Here is a 16,275-nt window from a genome sequence, read left to right as displayed (position 1 = left end):
ACAGACTCTAGCGTACTACAAGTTAACTTCGAACTGGAATGTAGTTGAGCCCAAACCAAGTCTCACACCGATTAAGGTACAGTCACATTTCTTACGCCTCTAGAACCACGCCGGATTCTGCGCACTTGATTCACTTAGCTAATCTCACCCACAACTAAGAGTATACTACGACCCAAAGTCGAAGACTTATAAACAAATCTGTCTCCTACAGATATATCTATACTTTATTCTATTTTTTCCGTCTTTTGATACAAAGATCAAGGTAAACATGAACCAATTAATAATCCGGTCTAATACTCCCGAAGAGCATCCTAGAAATAGTAGTCACCTCACAATAACCTAACTGATTAACAGAAGAAGTTATTGCGAATCACAAGAGTCTGAGACGAAAAGCTATTGTGATTACTTTTTATATCGTACCTATTGGAGATGAATCTCGAGTAAATTTTAAAGAAGATAAAACTCAGAACGATAGAACAAGTAAGATCAGAATACGCAACTACAGAGAAAATGGTTGGATCTGGCTTCACGAATCCCAAATGAAGTCTTCAAGTCGTTAACCTATAGGGTATCGAAAAGAAACCTAAGGTTAAAGGAGAATCGACTCTAGTTTGCAACTAGGACACACGAAAGTGTCGGGGTTAGGTTTTCCAGTTGCTAGAGTTCTCCCTTATATATACTTTCAAATTAAGGTTGCTTCCAATCAAACCTAAGATAGATTAGTAACAAAGCATTCAATATTCACCGTTAGATGAACTCCTGATTTAAGATTCAAGCTAAGTCTGCTTAGAAATTAAGCAATTAATCTCCACCGTGAGATGGTCTTAACTTGTTACACACAAATGAAATATACTTATATTTAGATATGAGTAACCGTACCTAAACGTGTATATTGGGTCGGCTCAATAAAAGTTAACCAAAGTTAGCCATATGAACACTTTTGACTTGGCCATTTAAATCTAACACTTCTAGATCAAATATGATGATCAATCAATCATGATAGATAAACAAATGAATTTAATTGTGTTTCAAATATAGTTTTTCAATTGTTCACTATCTCATAGAAATATTCATGAACAAATTGAAACGAAATCGGTTTGATTCGTAATTGTACAAAGTGAAAAAACGGGAGTCTAACAACCACACCCAATATTTCGCTTAATAATCTGTATGGACAAAATCCAATATACTTTTAAGAGAATCAACTAGATAGTCAGACTCAATCTTAATAAAAGTATATCAAAGAGTTATATATCTCTTTATCGATTCAATACTTACTCAAGCAAATAGAAATCAACGAGTCTAATTGAATACATGAGACACTACTTGAACGATACCAAAGACCAATGTTCAAGGATCAATCAATTTCAATCAACAACCAAAGGTTGGATTTCCCAATTGATCGATTCAACGCACAACCTAAGATATTTCAATTATATAACAAAATATAACGTGGAAAAGAAATAACACATACACCAAAATTTTTGTTAACGAGGAAACCGCAAATGCAGAAGAACCCCGGAACCTAGTCCAGATTGAACACACACTGTATTAAGCCACTACAGACATTAGCCTAATACAAACTAACTTCAGTCTGGACTGTAGTTGAACCCAAATCAATCTCACACTGATCCAAGGTACAGTTGCGCTCCTTACATATCTGATCCCAGCAGGATACTACGCACTTGATTCCCTTAGCTGATCTCACCCACAACTAAGAGTTGCAACGACCCAAAGTCGAAGACTTTAATAAACAAATCTGTATCACATGGAAAAGTCTACGGTAATAGATAAATCTGTCTCCCACAGAAATACCTACGAGTTTTTGTTCCGTCTTTTGATAAATCAAGGTGAACAGGAACCAATTGATAACCCGAACTTATATTCCCGAAGAACAGCCTAGAATTATCAATCACCTTACAATAATCTTAATTGACTTGCAAAAGAAAATATTGCAGAATCACAAACGATAAGGCGAAGGTGTTTTTGACTTCTTTTATATCTTGCATATAGGAGAAATCAATCTCAAGCCAACCTTACGATTGTACTCAAATACGATAGAAACAGCAAGGTCAGATCATGCAACTACAAAGAGAATAGTTGGGTTTGGCTTCACAATCCCAATGAAGTCTTCAAGTCGTTAACCTACAGGGTCTCAAGAAGAAACCTAAGGTTAAAGTATAATCGACTCTAGATAATACAACTAGTATCACACATGAGATGTGGGGATCAGGTTTCCCAGTTGCTAGAGTTCTCCTTTATATAGACTTTCAAATCAGGGTTTGCAATCAATGTTAGCTTGGTAACAAAGCATTCAATATTCATTGTTAGATGAAAACCTGATTAGATTCAAGCTAATATTTTTCAACTGTTAGATCAAAAACTTAGCTCGTTACACACAAATGAAATGCACGATTTTAGGTTTGTGTAACCGTACCCAAACATGTACATTTGTTGGTTCAACAATAGTTAACCAAATGGTTAGCCATATGAGCACTTTCATATCAACCATATTCTTCTTCACCATAACTAGTTCAAATGACCCAAATGAACTAGTTCGAAAGTTGTTAAATTGCTTAGATCATATAGAAGTATACAAGACACAGTCAAAGCAAAAAACGATTTGATTCACTCGAATAAATTAATGAACTTTATAGCCACGGTTTGCAAGTACGCATTCCTCAGTTTATATAAGTTTAAGTTCACGAATAACCATTTTCAGAAAATAACCAACTTAAGTACGCATAATGTTACACAGACTTAAATACCCGGAATAAGTTTGTTTTCAGTTCAAAAACTCCAGCAGAAATTCTCGGGACGTGAACTTCCGACAGTGCGCGCACTGGTACGCAGACTTTAGTTCCGGTTTTCCTGATCAGTTAAGTATGCATACTTTGGTTAAAGTAATAAGGACTTACACACATATGTGTTACCACACAATGTTTATATCCTTTCAAGGTTATATATTCTAAACTCTCATTTCAACCATTGAAAACATTCTTAGAGGACATTATATAATTGTTGTTCACAAGCTATTTTTCATCAAAGCAATTTTCAAATAATTGAAACTAATATGACTTTCGTCACTAGTAAATATGAACTTGGCCAAAGCGAAAGCTTACCAACACATATTTCGAGAAATAGATAAGCGAGATAAACTTGGCTCGAAATAGCAAATGCGTATAATCAAAGTGAAAAAGCGGGGGTCTAACAACACCATCCAATATTTCGCTTAGCAATCTGTATGGATAAACTCAAATATACTTTTAAGAGAATCAACAAGACTCAATCAATTAAAAGTACATCAACGAGTTTATATATCTCTCTCTTGATTTGATTTCCTCAAACAGAAACTGTGAGTACTAATGAAATACAAGGAATAACTTGGATGGTACCAAAGACCAATATCCAAGGATCAGTCAACAACCAAAGATTGGATTACTCTAATTGATGATCTAATGCACAACCTGTATTATTTCAATTATAAAGATAAAACAATATAATGCGGAAACTGAAATAACACAGACACCAGAAATTTTATTAACGAGGAAACCGCAAATGCAGAAAAACCCCGGGACCTAGTCCAGATTGAACACACACTATATTAAGCCGCTACAGACACTATCCTACTCCAGGATAACTTCGGACTGGACTGTAGTTGAACCCCAATCAGTCTCCCACTGATCCAAGGTACATTTGTACTCCCTACGCCTATGATCCCAGCAGGATATTGCGCACTTGATTACCTTAGATGATCTCACCCACAACTAAGAGTTTCTACGACCCAAAATCGCAGGCTTTGACAATAAACAAATCTGTCTCACACAGACAAGTCTATCAAAGGATCAATCTGTCTTCCACAGAAAAACCCTAAAGTTTTTATTTCGTCTTTTGATAATAATCAAGGTGAACAGAAACCAATTGATAATCCGGTCTTATATTCCCGAAGAACAGACTAGATAAATCAATCACCTCACAACAATCTTAATCGTATGGTAGCAAAACAACATGTTGCGGAATCACAAACAATGAGACGAAGATGTTTGTAACTACTTTTTATATCTTTCCTATCGGAGATATTAATGTCAAGCCAATCAATCTGATTATACTCGTACGATAGAAGATGCAAGATAAGATCACACAACTACGATAAAAGTAGTATCCGTCTGGCTTCACAATCCCAATAAAGTCTTTAAGTCGTTAACCTGGTTTTAGAAGAAGAAAACCAAAAGTTAAAGGAGAAACGACTCTAGCACGCAAACTAGTATCACACGTGAGGTGTGGGGATTAGTTTTGCAGAGTTGCTAGATGTCCCCTTATATAGTCTTTCAAATCAGGGTTTCGCTTGGTTACAAAGCAAAAAATATACACTGTTAGATGAAAACCTGATTTAGATTCAAGCTAATATTTCTCAACTGTTAGGTCGAAAACTTAACTTGTTATACACAAATGAACTGCACACTTCTAGGTTTGTTAATTGTACCCAAACGTGTACATTGTTGGTTCAACAATAATTAACCAAAAGGTTAGCCATATGAGCATTTCGTACCAACCATATTCTTCTTCACCATAACTAGTTCAAATGACTCAAATGAACTAGTTAGAGAGTTGTTCAATTGCAAGGAAATCTTATGTACTACACAAGACACAATTGAAGCAAAGATGATTTGATTCACTCAAATCGATTCATGAACTTTATATCCACGGTTTGCAAATTGCATTCCTTAGTCTTTATAAGTTTAATGTCAGAAATCATCTTAAGATATATAACCTTTTTAAGTTCGCACACTAGGTTCGTGGACTTAAGCAACCGGGCAGAGTTTACAAACTCCAGCAGAAAATCTCGGCAAAGACTTTTCGCCGGTTCGCGGACAGGGTTCGTGGACTGGTACTCACGTAACAAGTTTGTCAACTCCAGCAGAATTTCTCGGGATGAGAAGTTCGGGAGTTCGCGGACTGAGTTCGCGGACTTGGCAACAAGCCATTCTTTCAGTTTCTCTTGATCAACAAAGTTCGCAAACTTTGGTTCAAGGGATAAGACTTATGCACATATGTGTTTCCACAACAATACTTATGTTCATCATTGGTTATGTAATCTAAACTCTCATTCCAACTATTGAAACATTCTTAGAGGACGTTATATAGTTGCTACACCATTTCTCGTCAAAGCAATTTTTAAAGTGATTGAAACATATTATGACTTTCGTCACTAGGTAAAGATAAACATGGTCGAAGCGAAACGCTTACCAACACATATTTCGAGATATAGATAGGCGAGGTATACTCGGATCGAAATACCAAATATGTATAATCTAAGTCTATATATAGCATATGACTTTTTGTCTCAAGAAGTAGGAGATTGATTAGATAGACTTTTAAGTAACAGATAAGTTCAAGTCTTCGAATACCTTTTTGTCGAGAAGTTCCACCGGTTCCTTAAGTAGTTTTTCTTCTTGTATGATGAATCGCCGTGAAGTCCTTGAGATCAACTACACTTTCTATCCTAGTTCGAGACTTAGCTATAGTAGACTAGAAATCAAGACTTATAGTTTTGATCACTAACATTGAAAAACATGCTTGGGATAGCAACGCAGGCGAGTTCGACCGAGCAATGCTCTAACAATCTCCCTCTTTGTCAATTTTAGTGACAAAACTATCAATACATATGGAATACAAAAAAGATAAAGAAAATTTAGTAGCTCTTATTCCACATGTCTAATCTTCAACATTCCTCGAAATCTTCGTCACTTGCAAGTACTCCAATGATCCCAAAGGTTTTAAGTTTAGCATCACCGTTGTTGACGATCCGTAGCTATAACAATGAGAAAGCATCGGTCTCGATCATTGTTATACAGTGTTATAGTATTATTACACAGTGTCAAAGTCCAATTGTATCACAACTTCAACAATAATACTATGGCAATATGTATCACTCCCCCTTAGTCAATACTCCATCTCACATGGAAACCACTCCTCCTTACACAATGATCCGAAAACCATATGTATTTTTAATGTGAACTACATATTAATTCTCTCCCTTTTGTCAATAAAATTGGCAAAGGTACAAGAACGGGATCTTAATGAAATTTTCGTAAGAGACATTTCATGACTAATAGAAAATACGTACCATCTAATTTAGATGCAATCATATATCCGAAGCTAATAGCATTCATCAAGGAGTTTAAAGATACAAGATAACCCCTTTAAGATTCCACAGCCGCACACCCCTCAAGATATGACCATTAAGCACAAGTTCAAAAGAACTTTCCCTCATTTGATGTCATTCCCAAGGGAACAACAAGAGCGACTTTAATTTCAAAAGAAAAGAAGGATTTTTATTGGACACCAAAAACCATGAGAATGATTTTCTATGTCCAAAAACTCAATCAAATTAATCACAAGTAAACCCATGATTAATTTAAGGGTTATTTGGTTTTTGGTACTTACATTTTGTCCAATGTTAGTGTTTGGTATAACTTTTGTCCAACTTAGTGTTTGGTACTTGGAAATGGCGTTGACCTTTGTTGACCCGTTAAATCTTGACTTTTGTTTAGTATTTATTTAAAAATAATAAATAAAATTTATTTAGCTAACAGCGTTAACATGTCCGTTAGCTTGGGGAACCTAGTTGATGTTCTGCAAATTGAAACCCAACCATTAACCGATATACGCCACCATCACCAGACTACAACGAGCTATAAAGATCACCACCACTCAATATTTTTCATCATTCAAAATATCTACTAAGACCCCTGTCACTCTTATAGGGTTCTTCATCATCATCATTCAAAAATCGAAATTGAGGAAACAAAGATAAACCCTCTAATGTAATTGATAATGAAAACTCAATACAATTAAGGGAAATTGAGTACAACCCTAACAAACCACAACTACATATTCAACAGAAACCCAAAGTTGAGAAATTGAGTGAAATCGTAACAAATTAGCACAAAAAGATTAATAATAGGTTATCAATAATTGATCATCAGGATTCAATACATGAACAAAATCAACATTCCTTGATACTGAAATTGGGGAAACAAAAATAAAAAACAACATTCACTGGATTAACTGTACCATTCTGAACCCAAATTAGATCAGTGAATCTGCAACAAGAACTAATCATTTCTTCTTCTTTTGGGTCAAAATCAGCCATTGAAACGCTAATAAAATCCCTACTGAAACCACTAATTGAACCCCTATTGAATTGAATCAATTTTATTATGAACCAACTGAAACCCAAAGAAGAATCGAACCCCTAACTGAACATAAATTATACCGTAACTAAATCCTAATCATCTCTGGAAAAATGATTACATAGCCTCTGTTTAGTTTCTTCTTTAATCAAAATCTCCAAGATCAAACCCTAGATTCTAAATCTCTGCCACAATAGTGTTCTTCATCGTTTTATGAAATTAAAGCAAAGCTTGATATGTCTATATGATGGGTTTCAACAAAAAGAAAGAAAAAAGTTTATATTGGAGAAGAAAGAGAATGGAAAGGTGATATCAGACGGAAAACTCCAGAGACAAAGAGTTCAGAGTTCGTGAAAAACAATACAGGCAAGTTGGCTTTTGATCGGTGCGACTCGTTTTGGACCGGTGTGACTCGTCATAAAAAGGTTAGGACTTGGTTAGCTATTGTTACTAAAGTAGAAGATATTTTGGTATTTACAAATATAATTAATTGAAAATTTGACTCAACGGAGTCAACGTGGGTCAACGTGAGGTCCAGGTACCAAACACTAACTTGGACAAATGTTTGACCTTTCCATTTTGCCCAGTGTCAGTGTTAGACCAAACACTGACACTGGGCAAAATGTAAGTACCAAAAACCAAATAACCCTTAATTTAATCGGAATACGCAATCAAATTAAACACAAAAGTGATCAACTTAATTGATTATGCTCGGCATAAGAGAACTTACAGAGCAAACGACTAACATAACCATTAGAAAATGAATAGGATAGTCGTTCATATACTCAACATAAGAGGAATCTTACGGAGTATGAAAATACTCAACTAGATTAATTACAAGAGAACTCATAATTAATCTAATTGGAATACACAACCAAACTAATTACAAAAGTAATCAATTTAATTGTCATTTGTTTTGCTCGACATAAAAAGACTTATGAAGCAATAACTAAATAACCAAACAAGATGATTAATTTAGTTCAAGAATGCTCAACATAAAGTACCTTACGGAACAACCAACAAAGCTAATCAAAAATTAATCAACTTGGTTGTATCATGCTCAACATAAGACACATTACGGAGCCTCACAGTATTACATAAAATATGGATCAGTGAAGATCAATGCTATGGAATACACAAGGATTCATTCTATCCTCCACCACTATTTGCATAACAATTTTAAATAGACATAATCCTTGAACACAAAAGATTTTAACCTATCTTCCATCAAATAATTGAAAATATAGGCTTAACTTTTGTATATTTCAAAAGTCTATTCATCCTTAAATCAATACATGAATACCGATCATGAACGACTTTACTTTTGACAAAATATGGGACAACATAGTTCACGGACGTAAACACCAATATCCCATAATGTTACAAATCATAAAGATTAAATACTGCAAACCATCATCCTCCAAATATTTTTAGAATTTAAACCAATAAACATAAAAAAACAAGAAGATGAAAGATAACAGCTATTTGTAGTCACAATCATTGCTATTCAAAGCACTAGTTATTCTTCCAACTAAACCAAAAATGAGACATACTAGGCAACAAATAAAACTCAGTTTTCCTTGATGATTTCATACCTCTGGAATGGTCCATCGAAATAGGAGTCACTGATATCCTTGATTTTATTGACCGTAGAGACACCATGTTCATGAGTCAGAACATTAGTTTTTCGATCAACAACGCGAACAAAGTGTCGAGCCTTAGCGCAGTCAAGAATAACTTTCTTCTGATTTCTGATCAAGATATTCTGAGTACTAAGGATTTTTTCCTGTCCATCAATAAGCTGGTTGATCTGCAGTTGAAGGTCAGCAAGTTCGTTCTTTACATCATTCTGAACGAGAATTAAATCCTTGAAATATTCTCCAATCCAAGAGTTATACTCTTTCCTTTCAAGCATCTTATTCAGAATAAACTCTCGAGCAGGATCACTTCCTTTGAGATCATCCTCTACAGTAGGGTTAACTTCTTCTTTGGGAACAGTTTCCATTGAGTTCCTTTCTTGAAGATTAATGAACACATATATGAAATATATATATGTTCAAGTGTACACCTTAGATGGAGACCCTAGAGTTCCTTGAGGAGATATGGACGTTCGTGGACTAATCCATACGCCAAAGAATGGACCCAACCAGGAAAACTGAATACTGTGTCGCTTTCAAAAAAATTCAGCCCAAAAAGAAAGGTCACAGTGAAGAAGGAAGGAAATACTAAAAACTCACATCAAGAGATATCAAAGATACAAACTAATGGAACTCGGCTAATTATTTGAGCATCTCTCAAACATCATCCTTGTATCTCTCAAGTTAGATACAAGAATGAAACTTTCTGCTACTAGGTAGCATAGGGAGACATAGTCTCACAATAGGTTTTGAGAGAGTAGTTGTGATTTCCACCAGGATATCTGATCTCAACATTTCTTGTCTTCCCATGGTAGTTTCCATTTTTAGGGAAATTTCTCATAGCTTTTCCTGAAAGCTCAATAGAAGGAGATTTCTGATTACTGAGTCTAGGACCTCTAGAGATTGGTTCAAGAGGATTTTCCGAGATGGGTTTCCAAACTCTAGACTTAGGTTCATCAGAGTTGTTCTTATAAGCACATGTCATGCTTTCATCAGAAGTATAAGACTTTAAACCACTAGAATGCACAGAAGTCCTGTAATGATTCCTAGGAAGGAGATCATTTTTATAAGATGTCTGGTGTTTTGTGAGCATGAGATTCACTGAAGTAGTCGACTGACTATTTACCCCATTGACAGTGGAAAGAAGAAAATTACGAAGTTTAGAAATTTGTTTCTTCCTGGAAAAACAACAGATAACATAGTGATTCCCTTTTCCACAGAAAGTACAGGTTCGTGGAGAAGACGCAACAGACGACATCTGTTTTAACTTTACAGCCCTGTGAGAAGATTGTAAGTTATATAAAATTTTCTCGACACAATCTTCTTTTGGAGGATATTTCTTCATGTACCGTATGTCAAGACAAACAGTTGGAATAGAAGAATTTTTCCTTAAGACAGAGTTTTCCTTTTCCAAGGTTATACACTGTTCATGGGCTAGTGAAAGTGATGCATCTAGCTTCTCTTTTTCAACACGGAGTCCGTCAAGATCAGATGAATGCGTCTTGATCAAACATTTTTCTCTAATTGAGCCTTCTTTGATAACCTTTTCAATACCACAAATCTTTTCACGCTGTATATTATTCTCTTGAAGAAGTTTCTCAATATCCTTAGAGAAGGACTCAATAATGTTATAGAGTACACGTTCTCGATCAATAGACTTTTCAAATTCATCGATGAGTTGATCATGATTCTGAAGATCAATAAACTCAGTAGAATTTTTTGCGATTCTGGTGAGCTCCATTTCAGCTTTCGCCATTGTGTCCAATGTCTCATTGGAGGAAGAGTGATCAACACAAGATGAGACAATCTTCCTACCTCGGAATTCAGAAGAATCAACTAAGGAACAATCCTTTGAGGTATTCCCGATACAGCTGACATAGTTGAAAGCTTTAGGAGGCATCTTGGTATGCGTAAGAGATTTTGTCCTCAGACTCAGATTGCTACAAACATATACTTGTAAGGTCTTGAACGTGTTTGCCTGCTCTGATACCAATTGAAAAAGCGGGGGTCTAACAACACCATCCAATATTTCGCTTAGAAATCTGTATGGACAAACTCAAATATACTTTTAAGAGAATCAACAAGAATCAATCAATTAAAAGTACATCAACGAGTTTATATCTCTCTCTTAATTTGATTTCGTCAAACAGAAACTGCGAGTACTAATCAAATACAAGGAATAACTTGGATGGTACCAAAGACCAATATCCAAGGATCAATCAATGAAAATCAACAACCAAAGGTTGGATTACTCTAATTGATGATCTAACGCACAACCTGTATTATTTCAATTATAAAAATAAAACAATATAATGCGGAAACTGAAATAACACAGACACTAGCCTACTCCAAGATAACTTCAGACTGGACTATAGTTGAACCCCAATCAGTCTCCCACTGATCCAAGGTACAGTTGTACTCCCTACGCCTCTGATCCCAGCAGGATACTGCGCACTTGATTCCCTTAGATGATGTCACCCACAACTAAGAGGTGCTACGACCCAAAATTGCAGGCTTTGACAATAAACAAATCTGTCTCACATAGACAAGTCTATCAAAGGATCAATCTGTCTCCCACAGAAAAACCCTAAAGTTTTTGTTCCCTCTTTTGATGATAATCAAGGTGAACATGAACCAATTGATAATCCTGTCTTATATTTCCGGAGAACAGCCTAGATAAATCAATCACCTGACAACAATCTTAATCGTATGGTAGCGAAACAAGATGTTGCAGAATCACAAACAATGAGACGAAGATGTTTGTGACTACTTTTTATATCTTTCCTATCGGAGATATTAATCTCAAGCCAATCAATCTGATTGTACTCGTACGATAGAATATGCAAGATCAGATCACACAACTACGATAAAAGTAGTATCGGCCTGGCTTCACAATCCCAATAAAGTCTTTAAGTCGTTAACCTGGTTTTAGAAGAAGAAAACCAAAGGTTAAAGGAGAAACGACTCTAGCACGCAAACTAGTATCACACGTGAGGTGTGGGGATTAGTTTTGCAGAGTTGCTAGATGTCCCCTTATATAGTCTTTCAAATCAGGGTTTCGCCTTGGTTACAAAGCAAAAAATGTCCACTATTAGATGAAAACCTGATTTAGATTCAAGCTAATATTTCTCAACTGTTAGGTCGAAAACTTAGCTTGTTATACACAAATGAACTGCACACTTCTAGGTTTTTTAATTGTACCCAAACGTGTACATTGTTGGTTCAACAATAATTAACCAAAAGGTTAGCCATATGAGCATTTCGTACCAACCATATTCTTCTTCACCATAACTAGTTCAAATGACTCAAATGAACTAGTTAGAGAGTTGTTCAATTGCAAGGAAATCTTATGTACTACACAAGACACAATTGAAGCAAAGATGATTTGATTCACTCAAATCGATTCATGAGCTTTATAGCCACGGTTTGCAAATTGCATTCCTTAGTATTTATAAGTTTAATGTCAGAAATCATCTTAAGATATATAACCTTCTTAAGTTCGCACACTAGGTTCGTGGACTTAAGCAACCGGGCAGAGTTTACAAACTCCAGCAGAAAATCTCGGCAAAGACTTTCCGCCGGTTCGCGGACTGGTACTCACGCAACAAGTTTGTCAATTCCAGCAGAATTTCTCGGGATGAGAAGCTCGGCAGTTCGCGGACTTGGCAACAAGCCATTCTTCTGGTTTCTATTGATCAACAAAGTTCGCAAACTTTGGTTCAAGGGATAGGACTTATACACATATGTGTTTCCACAACAATACTTATGTCCATCGTTGGTTATGTAATCTAAACTCTCATTCCAACCATTGAAACATTCTTAGAGGATGTTATATAATTGTTACACTATTTATCGTCAAAGCAATTTTCAAAGTGATTGAAACATATCATGACTTTCGTTACTAGGTAAAGATAAACATGGTCGAAGCGAAACGCTTACCAACACATATTTCGAGAAATAGATAGGCGAGGTATACTCGGCTCGAAATACCAAATGTGTATAATGTAAGTCTATATATAGCATATGACTTTTTGTCTCAAGAAGAGATAGAGTAGATAGACTTTTGAGTGACAGATAAGTTCAAGTCTTCACATACCTTTTTGTCGAGAAGTTCCACCGGTTCCTTGAGTAGTTCTTCTTCTCGAATGATGAATCGCCATGAAGTCCTTGAGCTCAACTACGCTTTGTATCCTAGTAAGAGAATTAGCTATAGTAGACTAGAAATCAAGACTTATAGTTTTTATCACTAACATTGACAAACATGCTTGAGATAGCAATGCATGCGAGTTCGACCGAGCAATGCTCTAACACAAAGTCTATATAGAAATACGACTTTTGTCTCAAGATAGGAGATAGAGTATATAGACTTTTGAGTGATAGATAAGTTCAAGTCTCCACATACCTTTTAGTTGATGAAGTTCCACCAGTTCCTTGAGTAGTTGTTCGTCTTTGTATGATGATCACCATGGAGTCTTGAGCATAACTACACTTTTTATCCTAGTCCGAGACTTAGATATAAGTAGACTAGAAACCAAGACTTATAGTTTTGATCACTAACATTGACAAACATGCTTGAGATAGCAACGCGTGCGAGTTCGACCGAGCAGTGCTCTAACGATCTCCCCCTTTGCAAATTTTAGTGACAAAACTATCAATACATATGGAATACAAAAATAGATAAATAAACTTTTGTAGCTTCTCTTCCACATGCCTGATCTCCTTGGTTCTTCAACATTAGTCGAAATCTTTGTCACTTCCAAGTACTCCAATGATCCCAAAGGTTGTAAGTTTAGTATCATCGTTGTTCAAAATCCGTAGCTATAACAATGAGAAAACAAGAATTCTCAATCATTGTTACACAGTGTCATAGTATTATTACACGACATCAAAGTTCAATTGTATCACAACTTCGACAACAATACTATGGTGATATATATCACTCACCCTTACATAATGATCCGAAAACCATATGTATTTGTAGTGTGAACTACACATTAATTATCCCCCTTTTTGTCAATAAAATTGGCAAAGGTACGAAAACTAGTGGGATCCTAATTAAATTTCCATCGAAACATTTCATGATCAAAAGAAAGCACATATCAACTTTTTAGATGCAATCATATAACCGAAGCTAGATGCTTTCATCAAGGAGTTTATAAACATACAAGATAACCCCTATAATATTCCACAGCCGCAATCCCCACAAAGATTTGGCAATTAAGCACAAGTTCAATTAAGAACTCTCCCCCATAAAATGTCATTCTCGAAAGAACAACAAGAGCGACCTTATTTTCACAAGAAAAGAAGGATTTCTTTGGACATAACAAATCACATATGAATATGAATTTGAATCCAAAAATACTCAATCAAATTAACCACAATAAAATCCATGATTAATTTAATCGAAAATGTTCAATATAAAAGAACTTACGGAGCCACACAGTATATACATAAGAATATGGATCAGGGAAGATCAATATTGTGGAATAGACAAGGATTCATTCTACTTTCCATCACTATTTGCACAATGACATACAATATACATAATCCTCGTAAACAAAAGTTTTATCCTTTCTTCCATCAAAATATGACATAAAAGTCTTTTAACTTTTGTAATGTCAAAAGTTCAACCATTCTTTTATCAAAACATGCATATCGACATGTGAAAGACATAACTTTTGACAAGGTATGGGACACTCAAAGTTCACGGACGCAAACACACATATCCATTAACAAATTGCAATATTCAAAAATCATCTAGAATTTAACCAAATAAACCTAAAAACAATGAAGATGAAAACATTGGACATAGCTATGTGTAATCGCAATAATGGTTATTCCAAATGCTAGTTATTCTTCCTAAAAACACAAGAATAAAATTCTCATAAGAATATTTCCTAGAAAAAACAAAATCAACAAGCTAAAGAACAAGGACAAACACTTAAACCATCAAAACCGAACACGAACTGAAATCAAATTGACGTTTAGGAATCCTCACGAGCCTTGATGACCGAATTTTAGATAGTGGTAAATAAGGTTTTCGTTCACTCGGACTTTTTTGAATTGATTCTAGGCTTAAATATAAAAATACTAAAAAAAAAATTATATACAAAATATGTCACGGGATGAAGAATTCACTGGGACTCGGGATTTCATTGTTTTTCATATTCAAGTGGTTCAGAAATTATTCCTAGGAAATTATAGCTCCATACACAAGAAATATTGACTCTATTCTTTGCCAAAATAGATTTTATAAAACATCAATTGTAAATTACAAGCATAGTGTATCAAAAGCACCTAAGACAAAGCATACACTATCAAACAAGATAACAATTGATTAATAGAAATCATAAATCATTTATAATCGGTGCAAAAAGTAAATAAGGAATTAATTAAATTTACCACATGATGAAATTCAACTTCGTCCGTCGTCCCAACGACGGGGTCTAGCTCATCGTGTTGAAAACCCTCTCAAAGAATTTATTTATGCTCAAAAATGGTTTACAAATGATGAAAAGGGGAGAAATGATGAAAAACCGGGTTTGTAACAATTATGCATGTTACAAACTAATTGTTACAAAGAATGATACAACTTATGTGTCACTGTCACTGTAGCATGAACGACTGTCTACAAGCGTCTTATGTTCTTCGTGTTCATCAATGGCAGCAGCAGCAACAGGTTTCTCAAACTTGATTTCTCTCCATTCTGTTCTTCCCCCTAACGCTCCATCCCCTTATCTGACTCCAAACTCAGCTATTAATACACCACAGGACCATCAATCTCTCGAGTAAATACCATAAAATATCGTATTAAAGTTTAGGATATTTTATTCTCCTTTCCTCTATTATACACGTCTGATTTGTCCGAAACTTTTCAAACTCTCTCTGGATTGGATAGAAACAAATTTTCAGAGAATATATCCTCTTAAATCCCATGTAATATGCTCTTATAACTCAAGCGTAATCCGAGAATATTTGTTACCCTGTTTAACGCAAAAACCATTCATGGGCAGATTTTATTCCTTGTTTTCCTTCCAAAAACACGTCCTGCGACCTATTGATTAAGTGACAACATAATCGCAGCCTAATATCCATGAAAATCTCCCAGAAATCTTTCCCAAAATCTCGTGCAGTGGTGATGAAATATTTCCCGCCGAAAATGATTTTCAAATGAAGAAGAATGGGGTGCCCCATATCTAGAGTAGGGGCGCCTTTAACTGCAGGGGTGCCCTGGGTGGCCCTTATCCAAAATGAGGGTGCCTTTAGTACTTTTCCGGGAAGGGTTCCCCGAGCAACTTTTCGATCCGAATTTTCCAAAAATGATTATTTCCCAAAAATACCTACAAACACATAAAATACCATAATAAGTACGAAATCGAGTACCAACAATACAGAACATTGAGGAAAAATTTGACACAAAAATGTGTCTATCAAATACCCCC

Source organism: Papaver somniferum, chromosome 6 (assembly GCF_003573695.1).
Source record: "Papaver somniferum cultivar HN1 chromosome 6, ASM357369v1, whole genome shotgun sequence".
Taxonomy (NCBI): domain Eukaryota; kingdom Viridiplantae; phylum Streptophyta; class Magnoliopsida; order Ranunculales; family Papaveraceae; genus Papaver; species Papaver somniferum.
This window is presented reverse-complemented; position numbering follows the sequence as displayed.